This window comes from Oncorhynchus mykiss, chromosome 27 (genome assembly GCF_013265735.2).
Source record: "Oncorhynchus mykiss isolate Arlee chromosome 27, USDA_OmykA_1.1, whole genome shotgun sequence".
NCBI classification, from domain to species: Eukaryota; Metazoa; Chordata; class Actinopteri; order Salmoniformes; family Salmonidae; genus Oncorhynchus; species Oncorhynchus mykiss.
The window spans coordinates 38,427,986-38,438,727 of NC_048591.1; positions in this window are offsets into that span (position 1 = coordinate 38,427,986).

The window sequence follows — 10,742 nt, forward strand, 5'->3', positions numbered from 1 at the left end:
CAGACAGTCTATTAAAACAGCAGTACAGCCATAGAGATACAGACAGTCTATTAAAACTGCAGTACAGCCATAGAGATACAGACAGTCTATTTAAACAGCAGTACAGCCATAGAGATACAGACAGTCTATTTAAACAGCAGTACAGCCATAGAGATACAGACAGTCTATTAAAACAGCAGTACAGCCATAGAGATACAGACAGTCTATTAAAACAGCAGTACAGCCATATAGATACAGACAGTCTATTTAAACAGCAGTACAGCCATAGAGATACAGACTGTCTATTAAAACAGCAGTACAGCCATAGAGATACAGCCTGAAAACTGAAAACACTCACACAAGCAGTGACTCTCTTCCTCTCCTTCTCCCCGTTCCTCTCCTCTCTCATAACTTACTGTATCCCATCCATTGCTCCGTCTCACACTCAATCCCCCCTATATCCTTCCTCCCTCTGCCCTCTCTGCCCTCTCGCTCTAGCACCTCTCTCTACCCCTTCTGCCCTCTCTGCCCTCTCGCTCTACCACCTCTCTCTCCCCCCTCTGCCCTCTCTACACCGTCACTCTCCCCCCTCTGTTCTGCCTCCCTCTGCCCTCTCTCTACCCTCTCGCTGTTCCGTCCCATGACTACTAGCACTGAGGTTTGATGCTCATCTGCTTTCTAATTAGCTCTACTTGCTGTGTCCTCAGGTTTAACTACTTACACATATGTGTCTAGAGGTCAGCCCTGCCAGGCACATGCTCATACACAGATGAACACAGGCAGGCTGACAGACACACACACACACACACACACACACACACACACACACACACACACACACACACACACACACACACACACACACACACACACACACACACACACACACACACCAGGAGGACACTATCATTCTATCATAATGAAGACCTAAAGAGCTAGCGGCTGATTAGCGGACATTAGTAGGCAGGAGAGTGGTCCGACACAGCACCTTCTCCTGTCCACTAGGGGTGCTGTTACTCTGGCTCAGATGACACACCACCATCTCCGGTCCACTAGGGGTGCTGTTACTCTGGCTCAGATGACACACCACCTTCTCCTCTTCAATATCAAATCAAATGTATTTATATAGCTCTTCTTACATCAGCAATATCTCAAAGTGCTGTACAGAAACCCAGCCTAAAACCCCAAACAGCAAGCAATGCAGGTGTAGAAGCACTGTGTTTAGGAAAAACTGCCTAGAAAGGCCAAATCCTGGGAAGAAACCTAGAGAGGAACCAGGCTATGACCAGGCAATAGGGGTTCTGTTACTCTGGCTCAGATGAGACACAACTTTCTTCTCTCTGCTAGGAGTGCTGTTACTCTGGCTCAGATGACACACCACCTTCTCCCTTTCTCTAGGGGTGCTGTTACTCTGGCTCAGATGACACACCACCTTCTCCCCTTCTCTAGGGGTGCTGTTACTCTGGCTCAGATGACACACCACCTTCTCCCGTCCACTAGCGGTGCTGTTACTCTGGCTCAGATGACACACCACCTTCTCCCCTTCTCTAGGGGTGCGGTTACTCTGGCTCAGATGACACACCACCTTCTTCTCTCCAAGTGAATGGAGTTCAATGTTCTAACTGCTTGAAGAAAAAAACGGGGTGACAGCACGCAACCCTCAGGGTCAATCGGCGAGATGTCAGATTGTTTACCTTGACAGTCGGGCTTCTGTTCCTAAGGGAGTACCAGTATCCATTGGATTGATGATTTTGAAGGTCAAGTTAATGTCTTTAAACAAGATGCGTGCGTAGGTGTTAGGTGTCAGGTTGACAGCATCCTCAACGGACCTATAAAGTTTTGGCAAATTGGAGTGGGTCCATCAATAGGGATATGCATGATTTGATGTAGGCCAGGACTAGGCGTTCAAATGCTTTCATGGCCACAGAAGTCAGGGAGACGGGTCTGAAGTTGTTGAGGCATGTTGTTTTGGGGACAGGGATGATGGTGAATATTATAAAGCACTGTGGTACATTCTACCAGCTCTCATATATAGTCATATATAACAATTAAATCCATGTTTCTCCAATGTCAAATTTCAAAGTTGTTCCAAATGTCACATTTCAAAGTGTTTTAAGGTGAATTTTAGGCATTAATTCAGAATAGTTAACTTCTTTGGGCTAGGGGGCAGTATTTGGATGTTTGGATGAATGAGGTGCCCAAAGTAAACTAACCTGTTACTCAAGCCCAGAAGATAGGATATGCATATGTATGGAAAACACTCCATCCAACCAGCAAGTTTCCGAAACTGTTAAAATAATGTCTGTGAGTATAACATAACTGATATAGCAGGAGAATACCTGAGGACAATCCATTCAGATTATTTTTTTTTCAGCTCACCAATGATTACAATAGCTGGGAATGGGAATATAAAAGGAATACCTCACAGATTGCAGTTCCACTAGATGTCAACAGTCCCTAGAAAATGTTTCAGGCTTGTTTTTCGAAAAATGAGCTAGAATTCGTTGTTTTTGTAAGTGTCTCCCATTTTGTCTTTAATGTTTGTTGCGTGTTCCGGTGAGGGCGCATACTTCGTTATTTATCTCCGGTAATGATCTCCGGTATTCTCCATCTTAAATTGTATTGTTTATTGACATATTAGGGTACCTGATGATTGATTAGGAACATTGTTTGATATGTTTGGAAGAAGTTTATTGGTAACTTACGGGATTCAATTGTATGCCTTTTGAATGAGGGAAACCGGTGGATTACTGAGTTAAAAGCGCCAATGAAACTGACTTTTTGGGGAAATAAAGTCATGAAGAGGGCACGACAAAGCCTTTTCCCCCTCAGGAAACTAAAGATATTTGGCATGGGTCCTGAGATCCTCAAAAGGTTCTACAGCTGCAACATCACTGCCTTCTACAGCTGGTTGCATCACTGCCTGGTACACCAATTGCTCAGCCTCCGACCGCAAGGCACTTCAGAGGGTAGTGCGTACGGCCCAGTACATCACTGGGGCAAAGCTGCCTGCCATCCAGGACCTCTACACCAGGCGTTGTCAGAGGAGGGCCCTGAAAATTGTCAAAGACCCCAGCCACCCCAGTAATAGACTGTTCTCTCTACTACCGCATGGCAAGCAGTATCGGAGAGCGTAGGACAAAAAAGGATTCTCAACAGTTTTTCCCCCAAGCCATAAGACTCCTGAACAGGAAACCAAATGGTTACCCTGACTATTTGCATTGTGTGCCCCGGCAAACCCTCTTTGTACGCTGCTGCTACTCTCTGTTTCTCTTATATGCATAGTCACTTTAACTATACATTCATGTACATACTTCCTCACTTGGCCCCACCAACCAGTGCTCCCGCACATTGGCTAACCGGGCTATCTGCATTGATTCCCACAACCCACCACCCGCCAACCCCTCTTTTACGCTACTGCTACTCTCTGTTCATCATATATGCATAGTCACTTTAACCATACCCACATGTACAGTGAAGGAAAAAAGTATTTGATCCCCTGCTGATTTTGTACGTTTGCCCACTGACAAAGACATGATCAGTCTATAATTTTAATGGTAGGTTTGTTTGAACAGTGAGAGACAGAATAACAACAAAAAAATCCAGAAAAACGCATAAAAAAATGTTATAAATTGATTTACATTTTAATGAGGGACATAAGTATTTGACCCCCTCTCAATCAGAAAAATGTCTGGCTCCCAGGTGTCTTTTATACCGGTAACTAGCTGAGATTAGGAGCACACTCTTAAAGGGAGTGCTCCTAATCTCAGTTTGTTACCTGTATAAAAGATAGTTGTCCGCAGAAGCAATCAATCAATCAGATTCCAAACTCTCCACCATGGCCAAGACCAAAGTGCTCTCCAAGGATGTCAGGGACAAGATTGGAGACCTATACAAGGCTTGAATGGGCTACAAGAACATCGCCAAGAAGCTTGGTGAGAAGGTGACAACAGTTGGTGCGATTACTCGCAAATGGAAGAAACACAAAATAACTGTCAATCTCCCTCGGCCTGGGGCTCCATGCAAGACCTCAATTTGTGGAGTTGCAATTTCATGAGAACGGTGAGGAATCAGCCCAGAACTACACGGGATGATCTTGTCAATGATCTCAAGGCAGCTGGGACCATAGTCACCAAGAAGACAATTGGTAACACACTATGCCGTGAAGGACTGAAATCCTGCAGCGCCCGCAAGGTCCCCCTGCTCAAGAAAGCACATATACATGCCCGTCTGAAATTTGCCAATGAACATCTGAATGATTCAGAGGACAACTGGTTGAAAGTGTTGTGGTCAGATGAGACCAAAATGGAGCTCTTTGGCATCAACTCAACTCGCAGTGTTTGGAGGAGGAGGAATGCTGCCTATGGCCCCAAGAACACCACCCCCACCGTCAAACATGGAGGCGCAAACATTATGCTCTTGGGGTGTTTTTCTGCTAATGGGACAGGACAACTTCACCGCATCAAAGGGACTATGGACGGGGCCATGTACCGTCAGATCTTGGGTGAGAACCTCCTTCCCTCAGCCAGGGCATTGAAAATGGGTCGTGGATGGGTATTCCAGCATGACAATGACCCACAACACACAGCCAACCAACAAAGGAGTGGCTCAAGAAAAAGCACACCTCTTGGGGCTAATGGGGGGCAGAATTTTCACTTTTGGATAAATAGCGTGCCCAATTTCAACTTCCTGCTATTCATGCCAAGAATATAAGATATGCATATTATTCATCGATTTGGATAGAAAACACTCTGAAGTTTCTAAAACTGTTTGAATCATGTATGTGAGTATAACAGAATTTATGTAGCAGGCAAAACCCCGAGGACTAACTGTTCAGATTTTTTTTCTGTTCCCTGAAGATGTCTTTGCCAAAGGATATTTCATAGGAACCTGTTTTCAGTTCCTACCGCTTCCACTGGATGTCACCAGTCGTTTGAATTTGGTTGAGGTTATTCCTTTGTGAAATTAAGGCCAACTAGGAACTGGGGCCAACTAGGAACTGGGGACACTTTTGTGAGTTGCGCAAGACGTGAAAAGCAGCGCTGGTTTGTTTTCTTTCCTGTATTGAATACAGATTGCCCCGTCTACAATTTGATCGATTATTAACGTTAAAAAATACCTAAAGTTGTATTACAAAAGTAGTTTGAAATATTTTGGCAAAGTTTATAGGCAACTTTTGAAATATTTTGTAGTGACGTTGCGTTTTTTGTAAGCTGTTTTTCTCTGGATCAAATGCGCTTTATAAATGGACATTTTGGATATATATGGACGGAATTAATCGAACAAAAGGACTAATTGTGAAGTTTATGGGACATATTGGAGTGCCAACAAAAGAAGCTCGTCAAAGGTAATGCATGTTTTACATTTTATTTCAGCGTTTTGTGTAGCACCCGCAGGGTTGAAATATGCTAACTCCTTTGTTTACTGCTGGTGCAGATGGTGCAAGCGATCAGATAATAGCTTCTTATGCTTTCGCCGAAAAGCCTTTTTAAAATCTGACATGTTGGCTGGATTCACAACGAGTGTAGCTTTAATTGAGTACCTTACATGTGTGATTTAATGAAAGTTTGAATTTTATAGTATTTTATTTGAATCGGGCTCTCTTCATTTTCCCTGGCAATTGGCCAGTTGAGACATTTGCGTCCCGCCTATCCCTAAGAGGTTTTAAGGTCCTGGAGTGGCCTAGCCAGTCTCCAGACCTTAATCCCATAGAAAATCTGTGGAGGGAGCTGAAGGTTCGAGTTGCCAAACGTCAGCCTCGAAACCTTAATGACTTGGAGAAGATTTGCAAAGAGGAGTGGGACAAAATCCCTCCTGAGATGTGTGCAAACCTGGTAGCCAACTACAAGAAACGTCTGACCTCTGTGATTGCCAACAAGGGTTTTGCCACCAAGTACTAAGTCATGTTTTGCAGATGGGTCAAATACTTATTTCCCTCATTAAAATGCAAATCAATTTATAACATTTTGACATGCGATTTTCTTGATTTTTTTGTTGTTATTCTGTCTCTCACTGTTCAAATACACCTAACATTAAATTATAGACTGATCATTTCTTTGTCAGTGGGCAAACGTACAAAATCAGCATGGGATCAAATACTTTTTTCCCTCACTGTATATACTGTACTACCTCAACAAGCCTGACTAACCGGTGTCTGTATATATCCTTGCTACTGTTATTTTCAAATGTATTTTTACTGTTGTTTTATTTCTTGACTTACCTACACGCACACCTTTTTCTTTCACACTATTGGTTAGAGCCTAAGTAAGCACTTCACTGTAAGGTTGTCACCTGTTGTATTCGGCGCACGTGACAAATAAACTTTGATTTGATTTGACTTTATCGAACAAAATGACCATTTGTTATGTAGCTGGGACCCTTGTAATTGCAACCAGATGAAGATCTTCAAAGGTAAGTGATTTATTTTATCGCTATTTCTGACTTTCGTGATGCCTTTGCCTGGTTGGAAATGTATTTTATGCTTTTGTGCGCAGGGCGCTGTCCTCAGATAATCGCATGGTGAGCTTTTGCCATAAATCCTTTTTGAAATCTGACAAAGCAGCTAGCAAAGCAGCAGGAAGATACGCTTTTAAATGATGCATGGCAATTGTATTTTCATGAATGTTTAATATTACAATTTTTGTAATTTGAATTTCGCGCTCTGCAATTTCACCGGATGATGTAAGAAGTTAAGGTAAGGGTTACGTTTTGGAATCAGAGACAGATGGTAACGTCCTTTCACCCTCCCTGTCCACAATGCCCTAGCAAAACCGAAATCCACTTGAAGGTAACAGCACTCTCTGTTGTCCTAAGTGACCAGTTTGCAAGTCATCTCCTGACGTCCTCAGACATGTTCGATGTTCGATCAGTTTCAAGTCCGGGCTCTGGCTGGGCCACTCAAGGACATTCAGAGACTTGTCCTAAAGCCACTCCTGCGTAGTTTTGCCTTTGTGCTTAGGTTAGTTATCCTGTTGGAAGGTGAACCGTCTGAGGTCCTGAGCGCTCTGGAGCATTTTTTCCTCAAGGATCTCGCTGTACTCTGCTCCGTTCATCTTGCCCTCGATCCTGAATAGTCCCCCAGTCCCTGCCATTGAAAAACATCCCCACAGCATGACAATGCCACCACCATGCTTAACCGTAGAGACTGTGCCTGGTTTCCTCCAGATGTGAAGCTTGGCATTCAGGCCAAAGTGTTCAATCTTGATTTTATCAGGTCAGAGAATCTTGTTTCTCATCATTTGAGAGTCTTTATATGCCTTTTGGCAAACTCCAAGCGGGCTGTCATGTTCCTTTTACTGAAGAGTGGCTTCTGTCTGGTCGCTCTATCGCAAAGGCCTGATTGGTGGAGTGCTGCAGAGATGGTTGTTCTTCTGGAAGGTTCTCCCATCTCCACAGAGAAACTCTAGAGCTCTGTCAGAGTGACCATCGGGTTCTTGGTCAGCTCCCTGACCAAGGCCCTTCTCCCCCGATTGCTCAGTTTGGTAGGTCCGCCAGCTCTAAGAAGAGTCTTTGTGGTTCCAAACTTCAACCCATTTAAGATTACTGGAGGCCACTGTGTTCTTAGGGACCTTCAATAATGCAGAAATATTTTTGTACCCTCCCCCAAATCTTTGCCTCGACACAATCCTGTCTCGGAGCTCTATGGACAATTCCTTCGACCTCAATGCTTGGTTTTTGCTCTGACATGCACTGTCAACTATGGGACCTTATATAGACAGGTGGGTGCCTTTCCAAATCATGTCCATTCAAATTAATTTACCACAGGTGGGCTCCACCTGAATTTACATGTGACTCCAATCAAGTTGTAGAAACATCTCAAGGATGATCAATGGAAACAGGATGCACCTGAGCTCAATTTTGAATCCAATAGCAAAAGGTCTGTTATTTTTTTTTTTTTTGAATTATGTAAATGTGCAAACATTTCTAAAAACCTGTTTTTCACTTTGTCATTATGGGGTAATGTGTGTAGATTAATGAGAAAAATAAGGCTGTTTCCCAAATGCACTATACATGTCTTTGACATTTGTCCAGTGTGTACATCTAAACGCAAGACTTGCTGCTCTGTTCTGGAACCACTGCATCTTACCTAAATCCCTCTTTGCTGCACATGACCACACAACTTGTCAGTACACCAAGTTAAACAAAACTAGGGCTTGTAGGACCTGTCTGGTTGAGTGTCATGCCAAGAAAACACCTTATCATGGACAGACCTCTTCCCATTTTAGTGACCATTGAGTCTGTATGTTGTGACCATAAAAGCTTGCTATCTCGGGTTACATCCAGCAGTGTATGCTCTTCCATCGCCACGTTATTCAATAATACATCTAGATGAGGTTTAGGGTTGAGCGAGTGATTTGTCCCAAAAATGATGCTTTTAGTTTTTGAGAAATGTAGCACCAGCCTATTGCTGGTTACCCATTCTAAAACTGACTGAATCTCTATGCTAAGGGTGTCAGTTATTTATTTTACTGTTGTAGCCGACATGTATACTGTTAAGTCGTCAGCGTACATAGACACAGCCTCTATTCAAGGTAAGTGGAAGGTCATTAGTAAAAATAGAAAACAATAACGGCCCAAGCAGGCTTTTCTGTGGTACACCAGAGGTACACTACACTCAACCGAATGTGCATTAGAGATGCTTCCATTAAAGAGAACCCTCTGTGCTCTATTAGATAGGTAACTCTCAATCCATGATAAGCCACAGGATGTAAATCCATAACACATGATCTTTTTCAGCAGTGGGTTATAATCAATATCAAAAGCCGCACTGAAGTCTAACAAAACAGCTCCCACAATCTTCTTATTGTCAATTTCTTTCAGCCAATCATCAGTCATTTGTGTCAATGCCGAGCATATTGAGTGACCTTCCCTATAAGCATGCTGAAAGTGTTTTTTTAAATTTGTTTTCTGTAAAATAACATTGTATTTGGTCAAACACAATTGTTTCAAAAAGTTTGTACCAGTAACAGGCTGATTGGTCGGTCGGCTGTTTGAACCATTACAGGTGCTTTGCTATTCTTGGGCAACAGAATGACCTTTCCCACCCTCCTTGCCTGAGGGCACACGCCATCTACTAGGATTAAATTGAAGATGTGGCAAATAGGAGTCTAAACAAATCCCAGTCAATTATATCCAGGTTGTCCGGACCAGGTGGTTTGTCCTTACTTAGAGATACTATTTTCAACTCTTCCTCACTATTCAAAACTTCAGTGCTCGTCTTTCATTATTTGGTCCGTTATGCATGAATATGAAGGCTCAGCATTTGTTGTTTGTATGTCATGCCTAAGTTTGCTAATCTTGTCAACAAAAAAAGTGATTGGCCATCTGCCTCAATGAAGGAGGAGCTGAAATCACTTTTTTTGCCATAAATTTTGTTTAAAGCACTCCAAAGATGCTACTTTCATTCTTTATATCATTTATCTTTGTTCCATTTATGCATAATTTATTCTTTGTTTTGTTAATTTTAGTTACGTGATTTCTCAATATGCTGTTTTTTTGACAATCTGCTGTGTTGTCAGACTTATTTGTTATTTCCTTTGCCTCATTCAGTTTCTTGGTGGCCACATGCCTATCAGTAAGTGGAGGAAGCAATTTCATACATTTTTAGTAGTTCCAAATGTGAATATGTGTGTGAACATGTCATCCTCTGTAAGAATAACACCAACAAAAGTGAGAGACATAGAATAGCTTGTTCCCGTGGCAAGACCAATAACTTCTCGATTCAATAGCTCAATAGTGATTGCTATATTTGTAGATGGTCAGGGTTGGGGAGTAACGGATTACATGTAATGGATTAAATTCAGAGAGGATGTTTATGAAAAATATTTGACATTGCTCCGTTTTCTCAGTGACATTCAAATCAGCATTGAAAAAGGTTTACGTTTTTTCCACCTGAGCAAGTCTGACCACAAGTCAAAGACCACTATGACGACACACTAAATGTGGAATAGGCTTTTGTAGGCTACAGTCCAAGCTATGTCTTCCAATGGTGTGGCTGCTATCGGCATTTAAAGATTATCCAACTTGAATAAACGCTTGGAGCTAAGCATGACAGCAGTGGTGTAGTCCACAGCGATACGGATATCACTTATTAAGGGGACATGCGTTTTTCTGGATATTTTGTTGTTATTCTGTCTCTCACTGTTCAACTAAACCTACCATTAAAATTATAGACTGATAATTTCTTTGTCAGTGGGCAAACATACAAAATCAGCAGGGGATCAAATAGTTTTTTCCCTAACATACATACAGTATCAATCAAAAGTTTGAATCCCCGAGCTGACAAAGTACAAATCTGTCGTTCTGCCCCTGAACAGGCAGTTAACCCATTGTTCCTAGGCTGTCATTGAAAATACAAATTTGTTCTTAACTGACTTGCTTGGTAAAATTAAAAAAAAATAATTCCTGGGTTTTTCTTTGCCAAGAGTTTGTGAAGCCATATGTCATATGTCATATGTCATATGTGCAAAGCATGGCTACATTGAAAAATCAAAAATATATTTTCATTGTTTAACACTTTTTGGGTTATTACATGGTGACAATATGTGTTCATTCATAGTTGTGATGTATTCACTATTACTCTACTATTACTCTACAATGTAGAAAATTGTAAAAAAATAAAGAAAAACCCTTGAATGAGTGTCTAAACTTTTGACTGAACTGCATATACACTACTGTTCAAACATTTGGGGTCACTTAGAAATGTCCATGTTTTTAAAAGAAAAACACGTTTTTTTTGTCCATTAAAATAACATAACATTTAT